Source organism: Vulpes lagopus, chromosome 1 (genome assembly GCF_018345385.1).
Source record: "Vulpes lagopus strain Blue_001 chromosome 1, ASM1834538v1, whole genome shotgun sequence".
Taxonomy (NCBI): Eukaryota; Metazoa; Chordata; class Mammalia; order Carnivora; family Canidae; genus Vulpes; species Vulpes lagopus.
The window spans coordinates 77,317,766-77,338,295 of record NC_054824.1 but is presented as its reverse complement, the minus strand read 5'-3'; the positions used below and the strand labels follow the sequence as shown (position 1 = coordinate 77,338,295).

The window sequence follows — 20,530 nt, the reverse complement described above, 5'->3', positions numbered from 1 at the left end:
TCAAGTGGCAGATGGAAGATCAGATTTCAGACATTACAGGCTTCATTCTGACCTGCAACAGCTCAGAGGGAGAGGGGGGTGTACTGGCCAGTGTGTGGACAAGTTGAGCTGCTCCCCTGCGCTGGGGGTCTATACTGGGAATTTCTTTTATGGGAAAAGGAAAACAGTGGTGTTTTTTCCCTTGAGCATGGGTAGGGAAAGAATCAGCAAAATAGCTGCAACATTTACTAAGAATCATCTCTGGGAAAGCCAGAATTGATGTGATGTGCAAGGTGCTAGGAAAGTGCTGTCTGCCCCCAAACCTCTCTTACCTTGGCGGTGCCTCGGCACCCAGAATAGTTCATTCATTTTTTTGGGCTAATAAACCTCAGCTAATCCTTTAATGAGTATGAAAATAATGCACCCTGGTGTTAATTTAAGATTCCTTGGCTCCGGAAGAAGTAGAGGAACAGAGGCTGTGTTCATGTGGGTGTGGGTGTGGAGTGGGGTGGGTGGTGTCTAGAGTGAATGGATGACTCAGACGTGGTGGGAGTGTTCTGGGACGGCTTCCTGGAGGAGAGAAACACTTCACATGGTGTGGTGGTAGAGGACTGTTCCTCCAGGAGCTATGGATCAGGGCATTCACCAAACTGCCGGACGTCAGTTGTTAGTTCCTCAGATAATGGAATTAGCTCTAGTAGTACAAGGTACAAAGCCACGATTAACTTATAAGCTTTCATAATTGCTTTTTGGAAGCCCTTCCTGCTTTGGCATAGTAAATCTTCTTCGCAGTGCCAGGGATTTAAACTTTTTAGAAATGACATTTAGTTATTGTAAAAGGTAAGATCTCTTTGGATTTCAAGCTGCCTTAGGAACCTTCCTGCATCCTCTGAGGTGTCATCCAGGAAGCCTCCCTTGGGGTGGCGTGGAGGGAGGCAGAGAAGCGTGCCTTCCCTGAGAGTGGCTGCTACACTTTCTGGACCCAAGCAACGTTCTGTGGGGATGCAGGAGATGCTTCCATCTGTGATTGGAGCCGGGTTTCAGGGAGGCCGAATGGTGAGCCCTCAGAGCCGGGGTCAAGACAGGGGGACCACAGATGGTGGACGGCTCTGGCTGCCACTTGATGGGGGCTGCTCTTGGGGCCGGGGGGTGGGAGTGGTGTAGACTGCACCCTGTGAAGGACACAGAGGAAGTTTTTCTTTAGATCTAGGGGGGTTTTAGCAACTGAGTGGAGGTTAAGCCTTCTCCGCAGGAGTTTGCTGAGGAGACTGGGAAGGTGGGTGTAAATATGAACAGTTTATAGGCGCAGCACATACACACACATACACGGAAACTCTCTGCCCCGACACAGGTTCTGGATATTACTAAGGGGTCAGTACATCAATATGTAGGAGTGATAGAAGCACTCACTTAGGCCACAGGTAAACAGGTTAGGCAGTGAGGCCTCTTCAATTATTGAACTCTAATAAAAGTAAACAAATCTCATTTCTCTAATTTTTAGGACTGTCTTATTTGAGCATTTATGATGTACCAGGTGTGTCCTAACTACCAGAAATGGATCTTCTCGTTTGTCACAACGACACTGGGAGGTAGCTATCATTCTTTGCACTTTGTGAAGCACTTCCGCCATCTCATTTGAGTCTTCCAACAGCGTATTTTCACATTATGTGAGTGGGAATGCCCAGAAGTGGTGACATTGGAATCGGACCTCAGAGCTCTTTACTGCAGTTCCCATCTTCTGTTTACCGTCCCGCAGTGCTCAGCACTCTTTCTTACCCCCACCTTTTTCTGCAGAGTTTCTTGGGATTTTGCGTCTGAGAGAGGTATCTGACTGAGCAGGATGAGCTTTGAGGATGTCCATGGGGTTGAGAACAAGGTGAGAGGGAGCAGAGAATACAGACTGATTGGCAAGGCCCTGGGGCATGTGTCAGGGGCCGTGTAAGCATGGCTCAGGCTCCTCCTTCAGAGGGAGCTGGAAAGGAAAAACTTCCGCTTTGGGGAAAAAAATGAGGCTATTGCCAATGTCTCCATATCTGTGAGACGACTGACAATTCAGAGACTCACTGATGAATGGACAGAAGTTTTCAGACCCAGGAAGATATTAAAATAAATATTTAATTGGAACAAATTACGCCGTGAATCATTAAGACAAACATAAATCTCATGAATAAGATTTCTCTTATTTCTCTGGATCTCGATGAAATATTTATTGAGGAAAATGAAGTCAGCTCACTGCTTTGCATGACTAAATGTCATTGCTGACTTCCAGGAGCAGCTTCCTCAGGATCCATCGGGATCACGAGGATGGGGAAGGAGGCAGGAATTCTTATAGGCTGACCCCACACGAGGAGGAATCAGACTGCTCAGATCTGGAAGGACCAAAGCAAAGTCTAGCATTGTGTCTGGGCGTAGAAAAGTGAATTTAATTTTTGGTCATTTAATGTTGATTTTGAAGGTCCTGGGATACTTTCTAATTTGGGGAATGGGGAGGATGGGTTTTAAGGTAAATGCCTTGAATTTCCAAATTTTCCTATGAGTATGTCTAGAACTTAGAACTCTCTGATTTGGGTTAATGCCCTTGTAGGTGACACACACGCATCCTGATGCCATTCCTGGTCTGGTAGCTGAGTGCGCTCTGCGAATGCTAATTATGTGCTCATTGGTAATATAGGTGGTAGGACTGTGGGGATTGGGAGAGCGTCATCTCCTCACTTGATCTCCCCTATGCTAATAAAGGATATCTCCCTGCAGAGGTCGGCTTCAGCCATTGACTTCTTTAGCTGTGGCATCCCTCAGGGTGATCAGAGCAAAGCTCGCTATTCTTGGAGATGGATTTCAAGAGACTGAGCCCAAAGATAGCAATATGGGTTCATGGGGCAATGAGGATACCCTGGGTCACTGGCCTCTCTGGACAGGCTTTGGCTACAGCTGTACCCCTGACAGGGTGGGTGGGTGGGCCTGACTCCTAGGTTCATGATCTTTTGGCAGGCAGATCCTGTGTGGGTCACATGATGGATGTTTCCATGGGTGGTCTTGCTCTCCAAAGTCAGGTTTGCTGCTCCAATTTCATTCTGGTTTTTTTCTTGGAATGTACAGGTGGCTTATGTCAGTCCTCCTGGATGAAAGATGACTTTATTCCTTCCTCACAAACACAGTGCTCTACTCTGGGAGAAAGCTTAGCCAGCATGTTAGAGGGTTGCAGGTAACTAGAGCTGATTAAATTGTTTTCCTTGGCCTTGGGCTTCCCATTTTCTAAATCTAGGGTATGATTAACAGGATTGGCATGGAAGGGGAACCCCCCACTGCTTGCAGAATTACTGAATTCAACTAAGTATGTACTGAGAATGAGCCATGTCCCAGCACTGGGGTAGATGCTTTAGAAGATACAGAAATGTTGACAGAGAGATTCTTGTCTTTTTTTAAAAGATTTTGTTAATTTATTCATGAGAGACACAGAGAGGCAGAGACACACAGGCAGAGGGAGAAGCAGGCTCCTTTCCAGGGAGCCTGAAGTGGGACTTGATCCCAGGACTCCGGGATCACACCCTGAGCCAAAGACAGACGTTCAACAACTGAGCCACCTGAGCATCCTGAAATTCTTGTCTTTGAAGAAACTTACAAGCTAGATGGGGGGAAATTAAACATATATATACATATAAATATATGTATCATGTAATTCTATAACTGTTCATTCAATGCTTATTTACTCAGCAATTTCTCTTAGCAGACCATGAAAAAATCAGAAATGCTTTTGCCCCCAAGCTGCTTAAAAAAAGACATGTTCATAATTATATTGTAAAGTGAAGGATAATAGGAGTTCCAGGAAAATGCTCTTTGTGAAAGACTATATTTAATGCCGAGGTATAAATATTACTTCTATTAGTGGATCAGAGGATGGAGCCACCAGATAGGGATTTTGACTGTTTAGATTGTTCTACCCCCAGAAACTAGCACAGTGCCTGGTACATATGATGCTAAAATAAATAAATGTTGAATGAATGAATTTTGCTAGGCTGGAGCGATCAGAGAAAGCCCTGTGGAAGACGTCCAGCTTTGAGTGAGATATTTAAAACATGATAGAATTTGGGTAGTACTGGGGTGGGCATTTCAGTTTTTCACAGGAAACCACTGCCACCTCCACAGCACTCTGTTAGTGATTCCTCTTTCATGTTTATAAAATACTGTACAAGTCACTCATGAGCACTCAGCCATTTCTTACCTTCTTTAGCAGACCATTAGGGAAGGGTTGACTCTGGGGCCCATGAACTTGATTGCATGACAAAGTGCAAGAAATAGTGATTTGTTTTTACTTGAAGCATTTCTATAGTTTAGAGATGCCTTTGAAGCCCTGTTGAATGAGGCTGTGGATTGAAATTCTCCAAAAGGCCATTAATTATTGAATTTGCTTTGTTGTAAAACAAAGGAGATGCTTCTAGGTGTCAGCTGTTGAAGATGTAGAGTTAGTATCACTGTAAGTGCTCCTAATCACAGACAGACCTGCTCACAGACACTCAGGGAAAAAGACAGGACACCGTCAGCACTCTGCTGCAGGGAGGATGGGCAATTAGTGGCTTCAGATGTCACATAGCATCCTCCTCTCTTTGGTCTCCCAGGTGCTTTCTGCTGGGCGATTGGAGATTTCGGTTGACTCTAAAAACAAGTCCCCATAAAAGAACTATGGGCTGTTAAGCTTGCCAAGTGGTGAAGTGAGTGGTGCCAGGGAGTTTGGCTGCAGTGGTTGTAATGGGAGTTCTGCAGATGACGGTGCTAAGAAGAAGGAGAAAAAATTTCTGGTGTCATGGGGATGACTTACTTCTGCGAAGTGGGACTGGATGTCCCAATGTGGCCTGTATTGCTGGAGGAAGCTTGCCACTACTCTGCTGCTGCTATTGTGTCCTCAAATAGGCTTTGAGGGCTGGATCTGCTATCCTGTCTCATGTCTGGGAATACACGAAGCCAGACTGTAGGATCCTTCCCAGTGGGCATCTCTGTGATGATGTGCATGGAAACTTGACTTCTGATCATACATGGTAAAGCTGGGGAGAGGGTCTGCATTTAGCACTGTGGGGACAAGAAGAGCATTCAGTGACATTTAAGCCAAATCTGTGCTGAGCCCGCAGAGAGGGCACAACCCTATTTCAGATGCTGGAAGTATAAGGAAGAGATACGGTCTTTGCACCGCTGCCAATGGAAATAGCCTCTTTATGATTTATAAAAAGCTTTCACATATATTATCTCATTTGAAATCCACAATATTCTTTTGAGATAGGTAGGGCAATGATTATCCTCACCCTTTTCTGGATGAGGAAACTGAAGCTCAAACAGGTTAAGAGATTTTGCCTAAGGTTGCCCAGCTAGCAAGAAGAAGCCAAGCCTTGAATCCAGTACCTCTTGCTTTGTTCTGTTATCTCATGTTGTCAGTTCCTACTCATGAGGATAGACAGATGTGCAGGACATGAGTCAAAGCTGCTAATATTGTGAAGAGGGAGGCACAAGGTTAGAGCCAGTATAGTGAGTAAGCCAGAGTTCCAGGAGCAGGTGACCTTGAGCTGTCATGTAAAGGAGAAGAAGCCGTGATTGTGGTGGGCCGAGGGATGCATGTTGTGCTCCTGGCAATGTTGGCAGACATTGGTATTCCCGTCCACTCTTCTTTATTCCTGGATGTGCAAGGGAGGCTGGGGGGAGTCGAGGGCACTGAGGGTCTGAATAATTGAAATCAGAGGAAACACAAACATCTCTTTTTAACATAATCCTCTTTTCCTAGAAATGTTTTCAGCGTACTGCTCACAAACAGCAAAATGCCTTGGAATGGGTTCCTTCCACTCTTTCTTTGCCTTTGATTCCCCTGCAAGCAGGGAGATACTTAGGAGGAGAGCAAAGATGTCAAGAATCTGGAAGACCCGCAATTAAGCCATCAGCCCCTCTGGTTGTAGGACCAGACTGTGCTGATCAGGTATTTCCTGAAGCTATGGTGGCCCCATCTTGCTTTGGGCCCTGCTGTGTAAGGGAGGTGTGGAGAAAAAGGAGATAACTCATCAGCTTGTACCACGAAACCTAACATCTCATCTTCCATTGCTCCCTGTTGACTCCAGGGTACCCTTTCGTGACATCTCTTCTGCCTTCATGGCTTACCGTGATGTTGACTGTAGAAAGATTGAATAAAAGAGGATTATGGTTTGGGGAATTCCGGGCTAAGAGTTAAGAGAGACTTCCTTACCTTTGCCAGGCCTCAAATGAATGATTCTCTTCTCTCTTTTTAAATAAATCATAAGTGAAAATTTCTGCACTTGAAAAGACAGACATCAGAAGGATTTTTCAGTAAGGCACCGTTATTTTTTATTCAAAATTATGTTTGAAAATAATCCAGTATTGCGCAAACTGTTTTACCGGGCATTGTTTGTGAGGTTTCTCTCACTCCGATGTGTGAGCAAATGTTTGAGAGCCCTTCCTGCCTCCTGCGACTGCTCCATCTTAAGAAAGGTGGACACTGCATGTCTGTCTGTAGTCTCAGGACATCACCTGGCCACTCCTCTCCTTCGTGGTGATTTCTTCCCTGCTTTAAGCTCAAGACGGTGGACAGGAGTGACATCCAGTCACAACTTCCCGTTTTACTTTGTGGTCACAGAGCCAGATTCTCCTAAGAGAGATTAACACAAAGTTAAATGCTTGCAAGAATTTCTTATGATGTAACACAGGATGTAAAGGCTATTCCCTTGCTATAACTTAGGTAAAATTTCTCATGGAAATGGAATGGCCCAGGCCCTGCTGTACCATGCTCTCCAAGTGACAGTTTCATCAAGTCCATATGTTCGCAGATGAAGGGAGTGTTGTCACATGGCAAAGAGCCAAGAAAGCCCCTGACCCACTTCCATAGAATTGTCCAAGAGTACCTGGCACTTTCCACCCCTCAATTATTCCCATCGATTGTGAACAGATGGGTACAATACTCTTTAAGTCAGAGTAAAGTGACTTGTATTTGGCTGTTATCCAAGCAAAATGAAAGAAGAAGGTGCTATTGTCTGTCTGGCCTAGGTACAATATAGGATCCACAAAATAATGACCCTTGGTTCGATAATGACAAAGTTCAAGGCTGCCAGGATGGTGCTTTTATGGCGGCAGCTCAGAGACCATCATTCACAAATTTCAAATTGGTTACAGATTTGTGGGTTAGACTTGCCTTGTTGTTGGCTTCCCGTAATTTCAAACTCTATGGATTCTCCATGTTGCATCAACTTGTGAAATATCTGGTAATATTTTTACTTTTCAGTTTGATCCAGGTTAGGACTATCTGCCAATATAGGAAGGTCTCAGTTTACTCTATTTCTGAGAATAATAAGCATGGACCCTAAAGTGTTCCTGACACAATCATTCTGGGTGATTTTTCTAGTCCTCTTCTGCTTAGTGAGGTTTTTAGGTCCTACAGTCTAATATTCATTGTAGTAAACTAGACTAACTTGCCATTCCGGGTCACTTCCTTCCCAATCTGATTCCAAACTTTCCTCTTGCAGAAAGTCTACTTTGCTTGACTCTATTCACTTGTGACCACAAGTTCTAGACTAGTACAATATTCGTTATGGATGAGGTCGCAGAGTCTTTTGAGTCTAACTTCCACTTGAGGCAGAAATCGCCTCTGGACGGTCCCTGACTGGTGATGATCCATATCTTCTGTGACAAAGTGCTCAGGACTCCACAAGACAACTCATTTTATTACTGGACAGATCTAATTGTTAGTAAATTATTTTATGTAATGGAAACCTGACTTTGTCTAATTTAGGCATGTTGATCTTAGGTCAGCCCTCTTGAGTAATACAGAGCTATATAATTTCATTCGTGCTTGAAGTCATTCAGGTAATTGAGGACAGCAGTTTTTATTACGACACAGTCTATTTGGCAATGCTTTAGACTTTTTGATTGATCCTTGTGTCCTTAATTTTGTTTTCTTTCTCTTATGCTTCCCTTATTACTGTTATCCCAGTTTTATAGGCACAACCTGTCTGTTATTTTGTGTTCCTTAATAATATATCCTTTTGGGTGAGGATGTGGAGAAAGGGGAAGGGGAACCTCCATGCATGATTGATGGGAATGCAAACTGGTGCAGTCACTGTGGAAAACAGTATAGAGTTTCCTTTAAAAAGTTAAAAATAGAAGTAGCTTACAATACGGCAATGCACTACTAGGAATTTACCCAAATAAGACAAAAATACAGATTCAAAGAGGTACATGCATCCTGATGTTTTTAGCAGCAGTATCAACAATAGCCAAACTATGGAAATGATACATATGTCCATCAACTGATGGGTGGATAAAGAAGATATGGTGTATATATTCAATGGAATATTACTCAGCCATCAAAAAGAATGAAACCTTGCCATTTGCAACAACATGGATGGATCTGGAGTATAATACGCTAAGTGAAGTAAGAGAAAGACAATTACCATATGATTTCATTCATATGTGGAATTTAAGAAACAAAGCAAACGAGCAAAAGGAAAAAAGAGAGGCAAACCAAGAAAAAGACTCTTAATTATAGAGGACAAACTGATGGTAGCCAGAGAGGAGGTGGGGGGATGAATTAAGTAGGTGATGAGGATTAAGGAGTCCACTTGCTATGATGAGCACTGGCTGATGTATGTAAGTGTTGAATCACTATATTGTACGCCTGAAACTAATATTATACTGTATATTAACTGGAGTTTAAATAAAACCTTAAAAAAGAGTTTATGCCTTTGATGTATGTAATGTTTTAAATTACTCATTTATTTTCTTCTTTCATGTATTCCCTCCATGAATATTTAGTTAAATCTTTTTGTATGTGTGCAGGTCTATGGTAAGTGCTAGGAAGACAGCAATGAATAAGGCCAACTCTCTGCCCTCATGAAACACTTATTGATGTATGTCCCTCTGACTTTTGTCAACTCGTTCGTTATACCTATAGTCAAATTTGTCAGCGGAAAAAGATCAGTTAATGATCAGAGAAAACCAGAAGATTGGAACGTTGAGAAATACATGCTTTCAACTAATGTTATGTTTGTTTGGTGGCTACTCCTTGCCCCTCTTTCTACCAGTTACTTTTTATATGTTAAAAGATATTGTCTCTGGGATGCCTGGGTGGCCCAGTGTTTGGGCATCTGCCTTCGGCTCAGGGCGTGATCCCAGTCTGGGGGTTGAGTCCCGCATCGGGCTCCCTGCGAGGAGCCTGCTTCTCCCTCTGCCTGTGTCTCTGCCTCTCTCTCTCTCTGTGTCTCTCATGAATGAATAAATAAAATCTTTAAAAAAATTAAAAAAAGGTATTTGTCTCCAAAAAAGATGTGTTTCCTGCAAAGGTTAATGATGAGGACAGAAGCCTGAGGGGAAATGTACTTTTGGGCTAAGAATGGAGGTGTTGCCCAATCCCATTGTACTGATTGGCCATTTGAAAGTAGTAGTTTTACTACCAGAAGAAAGGTATTCCTTATGAATTGACAGTATAAGGAAAACCAAATTAAAATTTAAATTAAGTGACAAGAAGTCAGTGGCCCCTCAGGATGGAATGAGACTTTAGATTTCTGAGCAATATTGATTTCGGCCCCAAGAAGATACATGGAGAAAAAGTAAGAGGGGAGCATTGTGATCTAAGAACTGTGTCTTCATGTGGATGGCCCTGGAATTATGCCCCTACTCGGATGCACTCTCTGCCTTCTTCAACTGGCTCCAAAGGCTTCTGGATCTAGAGTCACCTCATGGGTCTGACACTCCTATGCCTGTTCCTAGTCCCATCCCCCACTCTCCAAGGCTAGCTGCCCTGTCAACATGGTTACCCTGCTGCACAGGGACAGAATCAGCTTTTCAATCCAGAAAAGCCATGGAGTTGGCCCTCCGTCATTTGCACTTGACATCTAGAGAGCCAATCCAGAAACTATGAATTGAGAGCTGTAGAATGCTGATGAGCAAAATTGTGCATAGCCTCATCTGTCTGCTTATGTGAGAGAGTTTTTAAGAAAGTCCTTAAAATTCTCAGTCACTGTGCTCTGACAGCTTTTGTTTTAATAAGAGAATCAGGCCATACTCAGGAGTGGTAGCAAATCATGTCCCAGCGGCCTAGTGGTGTGGAAAGCCACTTAGATAGGCTTGTCCTTTTTTACAGACTCTACTGGTCCCATGTTTCTTCTTACTCTTGTCCTTTGTTCTATTAGAGAGCAAAGCACTCTCCACCAGTGCTCCACTGTTCTGCCTTAAATCTAACTTGATTTAAGGACCAGTTTGAGACTCATCCACTCTTTGCCTGTACATACCAGTCCATAGAGACTCCATCTTACATTTAGTGATCACCATAGGTCTGTTCTTTAAGTGTGATATATTTTGTTAGATTGGGGAATATGTCTTGTCTTGGGCACTGCATTTGGTGGTAAAGTGTGGACTGGATAGCATGCTCTGCCTCCATCAGTTGGCAATGGCATCAAGAGAAAGTAGCTGGAGAGAAGGAAGGTGGTGGTGGGCAGAGGTCAGGGAGGGAAGGGATAAGGTGGAGCCTGACTTAGTGCCAAGAGAAAACTAGACATTATAGTCATCACCTTCAGTCACTCGTTTCCTCTATCACCATGGCCCTATGTGCAGTTGTGCAGGACTATTTCCTTCTTCCATTTTCATTTCCTTAAGACTTGCTTTCACCAAAAGTAAGGGCCAAGGCTTGCTTTGTTTGTTTTAGCCTCATTTTATCTTGAAACAGGTTGGCGGGTAAAGTGAGAGGAAGAAGGCAGGTGACAACATTCCATGTGGTTTACCCTAGGGCCCTGCCCCCTCGAGGAAAGCCTTGTTGGATTTTGTGTGTGTGCCTGTGTCTTCTAGAATGCCTAGCTCAGTAACCTAAAATATGTGCTTTATAAGTGTGTGTTGATTGTTTGAGTAACGTTTTCCAAGCTACATAGAAACAAATGAAAAGAGCAATAACTCATTTATTTATGGGGCAACCTTCACCATTCAGAAGTTACAAATAGCCTTATAGCAGCAAAGAAGCCCATGCATACTAAGACTTATGATTGTGTGCAAATTCAAGTTCCTGATTGGGCCATCTTGAATATTTCTTAGAACAGAGATTAAAGGGAGATGCTATGGCTTGGTGATACAGTAATGATGTCTCTCCAGGAAGGAGGAAACAGTGAAATCCCTAGATATTTGACAGAGGGGCAGATATCTCTCCATACATCTCACTACGGCCCGGCGAGGGTTAAGTGGTTTACTGTGTTCAAGTAAAATTGTTAGAATTTTTAAAAAAGCGACTTGGAGACTAAAGTCAGTTGTCTGGCTGGAAATCTACCTGGGATGCCTTGTTTTCCAGAGAGAATTTATTTATTTTTTATTTTATTTTATTTTTATCCAGAGAGAATTTAAAGAACACTCTTTGCCAGTAATACCAAGTGTTGGTAAGGGTGTGGCACTCCTGGAACTCTCTTTGCCAAGGGAGGAGCTGAACACTGGTGCAATCACTTTGAAAGAATTTAGGTGGTATCTATTATGCATATTCCCATGACCCTACGATTCTGCACCTGGATATCCTCAACAGATATGAGGCTTTATCTTCATTGAAATATGTACAAGAACATTCATATCAGTTTCAATCGTAAGAGTCCCAAACCGGGGATACTTCTACAAGCAGTAGAATAGATAAATACATTGTGGTGTATTGATGCAGCAGGGTGTCATCCAGCAAGGAGAAAGAGCCTACTATTGGCATACCAGCAGCATGGAGAAATCTTACAAACGGAATGTGCAGCAAACAAGCCACATAAAGCATATATACTACACTCATTTATATGAAGTTTAGGAACAAGCGAAACCTGGTGTGTGGGGTAGAGGTCCGATAAGATCATTCTGGATTGGAACTGGGTGTGAGGGAACCTTTGGGTAGTTGTAAATGCTCTACATCACCATCTGGATGGTGGGTACACCAAGGCATACATATGCAAAGATTTACCCAGCTCTTCCCTTGTGCTTTGCACACTTTACTGTGTTCAAGTTATACTTTGATAGAAAAGAAAAGAAAAGAAAAGAAAGAAAGAAAAAGGAGGCATTGCTGAAGTATGAATGAGCAGTTTGCTCCTGTATCTTCTGTTTGTCTGCTGGTTATCAGCGTCCTTATGGCTCTTGCTTCTGAAGCTTCTTGTGAAAATTTTTTTTAATTTTATTTATTTATTTATTTATTTATTTATTTATTTATTTATTTGAGAGTGAGCGGGACGGGGGGACGGGGTTTGGAGAGGGAGAGAGAGAATCTTAAGTAAGCTCTAGCCCCAGCACAGAGCCCAGTGCGGGGCTGGATCTCACAACCCTCAAATCGTGACCTGGGCCGAAATTAAGAGTTGGATGTTTAGCCCACTGAGCCACCCAGGTGCCCCCGCTTCTTGTGAATTGTAGCTTTTTACTCCTGCTCTCAATTTCCTCAGGAAACAGCTCCGGTCTGGAAGTCAGGAGGCTTCTGTTATAGTCTCTCTACCCCTCTTGCCAGCTGTTTACTTCTGGGTATGTTCGCCAGGGAAGTCTACGAAATAGGTATTTCAATCGCTCCGTCACCTTTAACCTCCAGGGTTTGGTGAACATCACGTTAGGTACAATATGTCGAAGAGTTTTAGGAAAAATCAAGAGTCACCCAGATACCAAGATGATTGTTATACTTGAACTTGAGGAAATCTATTACCAGCTACTGATTTGAATCCTATGAAGTGCTGCCATCAAAGACCGTGTTGTGACTTCAGATAATTGGGCAGTGATTTATGAATCATTTTGGTACGTAGCCGAGGGCAGTCAGTAGCACACATAAGGGTGACTCGTGTGTAGGGAAGTACGGTGATTACGGAAACAGCCAGTGCCATGAGATCTGAAGTCCAGGGGTCACTCTGGTCAGCGTCAGGGGTTCAGGATGATGGTTCTTTTTCAGGTGAAGCCTTTGGACTCAGGTGGCTAAGTGAACAGTGCTCTGTTTGGACCATCTTGGTCTAGTTCCTGCTCTTGTACCAAATGGCTTTGTGATACGAGGCAGTCACTTCACTTCTCTGGGCCTTAGTTTTCTCATCTGTACAATGGGGTGCTAGATACCTTGGGTTCTTCTCAGCTTTAATTTTGTATGTTTGTTCCTCACACAGCTGACTCTCAGTTGTTCCTGTACCTCTATTATGTGGTCAGTCTTAAATCCTGAACTGACTTTCTCGTTTCATGTGGCTATTTTCTACCATTCCTAGTCTTTGTGCTCAGGAAAGGCAGATGCATTCTTGAACAAATAGATCCTTCATAATTCTGCTGTGAAAAGTCATGTTGTCTCCTAACAATAATGCCTATTATTCTGGATTATTGATTATCCATCATGTTGATTACCCAGTATCTCTTTCTACCATGAGTACAGATGACTAAGAGCCGCTGAATGACACAACTATTTCCCCGTGCCCCCTGCCTCCCTCCGCTCCGTTGGAGTCCCAGCCTGGCATGCATTGATGAGCAAGCTAAACATTGGTCATGTTCTGGTCTTGGCCATGTTTTTCTAAGGGTTGGCGGGGGCGGGGTGGGCAGCTCCATCAGTGCTTCCAAGGCCTGGGCTCTGGCACCCGAGCCAGAGACAATACTGGTGTGAGAAGGAAAAAGCCAGAGGGGAGAAAGCTGCCAGAGCTGGGGAGATGAGCACTGAGGTGTAGCACGACACACTTGTGGGCTTCATGCCCGGCCTGAGCTTTTGAAGGCTGAATGGAAATGCAGAGCCAAGGAGAAAATATCTCATTCTCAGGCCAGCCTGGGCAGAGGTCTGATTTTGCACATGGCAGGACTTGGGGAAGGAAGAGGAGGTCTGCTGGGGCCGGGAGAGGGTGCCTTGCAGGGTCTGCGAAGGAATCGGCCCTAGAGTTACTGCTCGGGGAACTAGAGAAAAGCTGCGTGGCACCTTTATTGTTCCTGTTCCTTCAAGACCATTTCTGCAGGGATTTTTCTTCCTATCTCATGTTCCAGATTCTTCTGTGGGGGTTCTGTGAGTCAGGGGCAGGAAACTAGGCCAGGCTTTGGCCTCTGAAGATACTGTTTCTCCCCTGGCAGCCCCCACCTCTTTAGAGAATAGTCCTGGTTCCTGCTTTTGGGGGTGTCTCTGCCCTTTTCTCTGAAGCCTTATCCCTTCTCTCTGTGACCCATCTGCCACTCCCTTAGTTGGTGTGGAAGTTTGCTTTCTGAAGCTCCTCAGAGATGATGGCTTACTGACCCCTTCCCTGCCCACTCCCACCCGAAGTGGCACTCCCTTCTAAGCAGGCCCTGGAGGGGGCCGAGGCCAGGGATGCCACCTGTGATCAAACCCTGTGGGCTCTGCATCCTGGGAACTGTCCTCCAGTGTGGTGCTGCAGATTTCTTTTCTTTTTTTTTTTTTTTTTCTCTTTACTTCTGAACTATTCTTAATGGTGGCAAAACCCTGTTCTTTGAATGTTAATTTGATTTTTGGAAACAGCCCAGCTTCACTGGGGGAAATCTAGGAAAAGAAGGAATCAAATCTGGGCAAGCTGAGTGATAGTGGTTTTAGTCTTTAAAACAAAACAAAAAACAAAACCCAAAAACAAAAAGCCAAGGTTTGCCTCCAAAGTAATGACAGTTTTGTTTATTGTTTATTTTAAAATGTCAGCAAAGGGTGTTCTCAACAGGAGACCAAAAATGTTTTCTGGGGTAAGCACAGAGTCCAAGGAGGGAGCTACAAGGAAGTCCCATTTCTCTGCTCGATTTGGGAGGGTCGTGGGTTGCTTGTGTGTCTGCAGCATCATAGGGGACCCAGGGCACTGTGACTGCCCACCCACTCCTGTGCCTTGTGGGGAGGGAGGGGGTGGATGCCAAATTTGGGGCATTTGGGGTTATTGCCAAATCCCCTATAAACCTGAATTCAGATGTTGCTGGGAAGAGAGGTTGAATAACGAGAGGATCTGCATCAGGGAGGACCGCCTGATGGGGAGAGAGCTCATCCCGAGCCAGTGGACCTGCCTGGAACCACAGGCAAAAAGAGCTTGAGAAGAGTGGGAATAGGACAATGTGTTCCTTGTGTAATTCAAATGGCCTTTGTAAAGTTGTTTTAAAGAGCTGTTCTTTGAAAGAGCTGAGGATGTTAGAGCTGGAGTCTGAGCTATGAGCAGCCCTCTGGGGACAGACTGGTTCCCAAAGATTCAGGCTGTTTTTCAGAACAGTGACTGAAGGCACTGGGGACATCTAGATGGCTGCTGGAGAGAACTCTGGCTGTGAGTCCTTTTCCTTCGTGGCTGGGGTTCTCAATGATGAACCCACGTAGGGGACATTCTAAATATATCGGTCTAGTTGCCGAGCTCAGAGTCAGCAAGGGGCCTGGTCTGGGGGAAGGGAGAGAACTGATGCAGACTGAGCATCTGCTGCATACCAGGCATGTATACGTATCATCTCATGTGAGATGGACATTATGATCCCCATTTTACAGATGGGAAAACAGGTGCATATAGTGAAGCCACTTCCTCTGATCTCTTCGCTGCCTTCTCCCTTCTCATTGTACACTTGTTCAATCTTCGCACTCTGCACATTGTATTATGGCTATTTGTGTACTCCTAGAGATCCTAATGGACTTGGTCTGGGATGGGACCAGGCTTTGGTATTATTTTAAAAGCTCCGCAGATGGTTTTAATGTGTAGCTAGTGACAAGAACCTCTGGTCTAGATTGTAGGTTTCCCATTTTTGTGTATCTGAGGGTCTAGATTCGTGGTCCTCAAAGTGGAGTATGTATCAGAATCAGTTGGAGAGTCTGTTAAAACACGTTACTGGCCCCACTCTCCGAGTTTGTGATTGGGAAACTAAATGCCACTGAATGACACAACTATTTCCCTGTGCGCCCCCCTCCCCTGCCTCCCTCTGCTCCGTTGGAGTCCCAGCCTGGCATCCATTGATGAGCAAAGCTGAACATTGGTCATGTTCTGGCTTTGGCCATGTTTTCCTAAGGGTTATGAGGGCAGCTCCATCAGTGGGGTTGGCCCAGGAATTTGCATTTCTAAAGTTTCTAGGTATCGCTGCTGCTGCTGGACCCTCATCCCTTGGAACAAAAATAGGCACTCAGTAGCTGCTGATTAAATCAAGCACATCACCGAATTGTCCAAGGATTTGAGCCCTGCTTGCCTGGTAGCAAAGCCCACCCTCTTACCATGATTCTAGGCCTCGAAGGGAGCCTGGGAGGACAAATGGGGTGGCCTTGATATCTACTTAACCTCTGGGAGGAAGATAGAAATCATTGGTCTTTATTTTATTTTTTTTTACTCATTGGTCTTTAGAGTTTCCTCACAGGGAAGAACAATACCAGTTTCCTGCCAGGAAACATACTAGCTGTTGCATATTTAGAAATTCTGAGTGGAGGTTTAGGGAATCTAAGAGGTCCTAGACTCCTAACCCAGGACACAGACTGCTGGTGCGAGGTGTGGCCTGACAGAGGATGGCCACGGATGTCCATGTCCCAGAGCGTGTGCTATGAAGCTGGTGATGCTGCTTTAACGTTACCCCTTGTTTGTGCCCCATAGGACATTTAGGAAATGGTTTAGTGATGTCAGAAGTTGGGGAGTGGGGTCCTGAGTCATGCTGAATAGGGGAAAGGCCCGATAAGGGGAAGCAGCTGTGACAGTTTGGATAACTGACGTTGGAAAGGAAGCTCCAGGACAGAGCAAGAATGTGTGTTTAGAAGGCGAGGAGGAGAGCTGTGCTGGCAAACAGCAGAGGATGTGGAGGTTTCCATTCTCCTTCTGGAGGGATGTCTTGGACACCTGGAGACTCAAGTAGCCAGGTTTTGTTGAAAAATGAGTGATTTTTTAAAATGCACCCAAAACAAGTTTTCACTTAAGTGCTTGCTGTGTGCACAGCACTGTTCTAAATGCTATGTGGGGCCACCAAAGAAAATAAATGATAAAATGCAGAGTATGATGTATCCCATAATTGGTGCAGACAGGTCTTCGAGAGTTGGGGGAAGAATCCTTTGGGTTGTGTGGCTGGGGAAGGCTGTGGGAAGGCCGAGCCCAGTGGTTCTGCAGGCTGAGTGAGTGTGAGATGGGCAGGGATAATGGGCTGAGTGATGTTGGGGTATGGCTCCTAGTGTGTGGGTAGCTCAGGTTAGGTTCAGTGGATGTTTGTGGGGAGCGATGGTGAGGATGGGGATGGAAAGGGGAAATGAATGTAAGATACTTGTTCTGGATTGTTGTTTTATCCCTCCCTCAGAGCACGAGAACAAGGACTCTTGGGGACCCCTACCTCTGGCAGTAGGGCTGCTGGTACTGATACTTCTTAGAAGAGTGTCTCTGAGGAGTCCTCACACATAAAATTTCATTTTGCTTTTTTTTGTTTGTTTTTTCTTTTCTGGAAATACTGGAGGTTGGAAGGAGGAGAGGAAAGCTCTCCTCTGCTACTTTTTACAGATGGGAGGATTGGGATCTAGGGAAGGGAATGGGCTAAAATTGATGCCGTGGGTGTGGGTTGGATGCAGAGGATGGCTGAATGGACATCTGCTTAGGGCAGGGGTAGGAGGGCATGGTCTTCCCCAAACAGCACTGGGACATGGTTTCTTGATCCTAGCATTCATTGTCTTTTGTGCAGTTTGTGCTTTTGTGGGTCTGGGAGGAAGTGTGGAAAATGCGAGAGGTCAGGGTGATGGTGATGCAGGGACCATGGGGCTGGCCGTGGCTGTGAACCTGAGCCAGAACGGGCGGGCGCTGCTGGAGGCCTGCATAGGAGTAGCCACTGAGACGTTCCCAGCTGACTGGGCTCCCTACCTATGAGGGTAACGGCAGAGACATCTGTGTGGCCGGCACTGGGGGGGGGGGGGGGGCGCCTGGGGGAGATGGAGGAGGAGCTCAACGGCGGGAAGGTGATGGACGCCTTCTGGAGGATCTCAAGGGTGAAGGATCCCAAATCCGGCCTGCCCAAGCTTGTCCTCGTCAACAGGACAGGTGAGGGTGTCAACGATGTGTGGAAGGGAGTGTGCACCAACCATGTCAGCATGCTGGCCAGCTTTCTGAAGGGGCCCGTGTGACTGTGGATGCGAGGACCGAGGAGCACATGGCACCTGAGTGCATCAGGCATCAGGTGGAAGGTGGCCAGGGCCTCAGGTGCCAACTTTGCCTTCCACAGGGAGAGCAGCCATTTCTAGGACATGGGCCCCTCGTGGACTCTGTGTACCAGAAGACCGGTGCCACATCTGAGATCGGAAGGGTTGGCAGAGACAACTTCTAGGCCAAAGCAGGGAAGGAGGAGGAGAATGGCTGGCTGGGGGAGATGCAGTGGGCAGAGGAGGAGCGGCAGCTGCAGGAGGAGCATCGAGAGCAGGAGCCATGTGAGGCCTCCTGCCTGGAGCAGAGCAGCGAGGTGGACCCCAGAGGCAATGTGAGCAGCAGAATGAGGTTTCAAGGGGCAGAGAGGAGCAGGGGCCCGTCAGTAGCTAACACAAGCACTGGGGATTTCCAAGCAGAAGGAGAGGGCCGCGTCCACCACATCTGTCCCTAGTCCCCAGCCAGGCAAACCGAGGAGTCCTTTCCTGCAGAGGCAGCTCACCCAAGCAGAGACCCACCTCAGCAAGCGCTGACCCAAGTCTCCTCAAGGCCCGGGGCAGGTGTGTTAGGAGCCGGCGCCCAGCACCCGGCTGTGTCTGGCACAGATGGAAGAGGAGGCCGCGTGTGAGGAGCCCCCAGAGCAGGACACTCCATGCGGGGGCCTGATGCTGCAGCCGTGAGGTGCGGGCCCTGCGTACGTGGCCCACTGCCTGGGGCCGAGTGGGGAGAGGCCGTGTGCTTGGACCCTGTCGAGAATGTGGAGATCCCCTTCCACTCCGAGAGCCTCATCAGTGGCGTTGAGGTAACGGAGGAGGGCTGGTGGCTTTGGCGTGTTTTCTGCCCAACGCCGTGGAGCTCACTGTACGAGGCCCTTCCGCTGCTGGCTGCGCGAGGGCCAGCCTTCCCTTTCCTACCCAGACGGGCTTTACTTCTTGCTGGGAGAGGTGGTGTGCATGGCATTTGAGCCAGGAGTGGGACCCCCCCACCGCCAAAGAAGACAAGCCCTTGGGCTCCCTCAGAGTTGGGTGGCTCAGCCTCTGTCACTGTAAATGCAAGAACGGCCTGGTGAGTTCTAAACATGTTTCTGGAAGCTCCCCGGCCCTCCCAACCAGCCTGGCCTTTGACCCCAACAGAGGACCTTGAGCCAAGCCCTGCCCAGGGCCAGCCCCTCGGTGACCTCTGCCTGAGAGGAGAAAGGCACTGCCAAGCTGGGTGGTCGGGGCAGGGGCATTTGCCTTTTCTTTCTTTTCCTCTTGGCTCTGAAGTGTGTTCGCTGTGGCTGTTAGTGACCCTGGGGAACAGTGAGCTTAGCAGAGTTTGTGACCGAAGGCGGACTGGGTCGGGACAGTTTGGGCAGCGGTAGATCATCTTTCTGGATCCTGCTCTGTGCCCCTGGTTCTCTGTCCCTCTGCCTGGACTATGGACTGCGGGCACCGGGGACAGGTGATCTGAGTACGTGAAGGAAGGTATAAGAACATCAGCACACGTGTCCTTCCGTGTGCGAGGCCTCTCCTGCTGCTCTCAGCTGATTCCCGTCCAGGTAAAGTAACCAGAACCGTCCCTGCCTGCCGTCCCGCGCCGTCTCTGTCCCAGCCCACCTGTGTCTGCTTTTGGAGTGAGACTTGCCCCCATCCAGGCCCTAGTTGTGATCTGCCCTGTTGTGTCCCCGTGTGAAGACAACCCCCTTTCCCGGGTGTCTGTGGTGTGTGTTTGCATGCATGGCACCCTCAGGCCTCGGGCCATTAGCCACCTGGAAGAGGCGCAGACGTTAAGGTGTGGAAAAGAAGAAAGAAAAGGAAAGAAGGGAGGTCAGAGCAGCCTTAGCCAGATCATAAAGTCCCCGCCGTTTCTTGGTGGCCCCAGCAGGCCGGCATCTCAGGGTTCACGGGCCTGTTCTGGGTGCTGTGCCCTGTTAGTGCGGCTCCAGACGTGCCCTTCCAGCCTTCTGTCTGTCCCCACGCCTGCCTGTGGCCCAGGGGGAGCCGGGCATCCAGTCCGAACTGCAAGGTCCTCTCTCCCGCTGGCCTGTCCCCTGGACGGTGACTCCGCTGGTCTGGAGGGCCTTGCCCCCTCCACTGCCCGGTCCGAAGCAGCCACGGCTCCTCCGACTTGGAAGCCCACCAGGCCCGACTAAAAGACGAGGGGGAGGTGTCTGTGCTCGACTCCTCAGGGGTATCACCCATGAGTATTTATACCAAAGAAGAGGGCTCCGTTGCCTTGGCAACTCTCTCGCATGGGCTCTGCTGCTCAGAATATCCAACAAATCTCAGTGTTTCATGCTCAATGGGCAGAGGTGGAGCAGCAGATGGGAGGGGACCTCTCAACAGTCAGGGCTGAGGGTGGGAGGGTGGCCAGGGCGGCATGGCTGAGAGTCTGCTGAGGCCACCGAGAGGTCCTCCAGAGCGTCGCCGCCTGCCACCTCTCCTTCCACCCCCCCCCCCCCCGTAGTCACTTCTCCCCCTCCCATGATGTGCCTCTTGGTTCTGTGGCTCTGAGTCCCCGGCGGGAACAGGGGTGGGGAG

The 20,530-nt window shown here is 47.0% G+C and overlaps 1 protein-coding gene and 1 pseudogene across 21 annotated transcripts in view; both read left to right on the top strand.

The window, feature by feature from the left end:
* KALRN (kalirin RhoGEF kinase) overlaps positions 1–20,530 on the top strand; it is a 661,253-nt gene that overhangs the window by 85,771 nt on the left and 554,952 nt on the right. The gene's annotated exons all lie outside the window — the stretch shown is intronic.
* Positions 17,506–18,972, top strand: LOC121471937 (annotated as a pseudogene).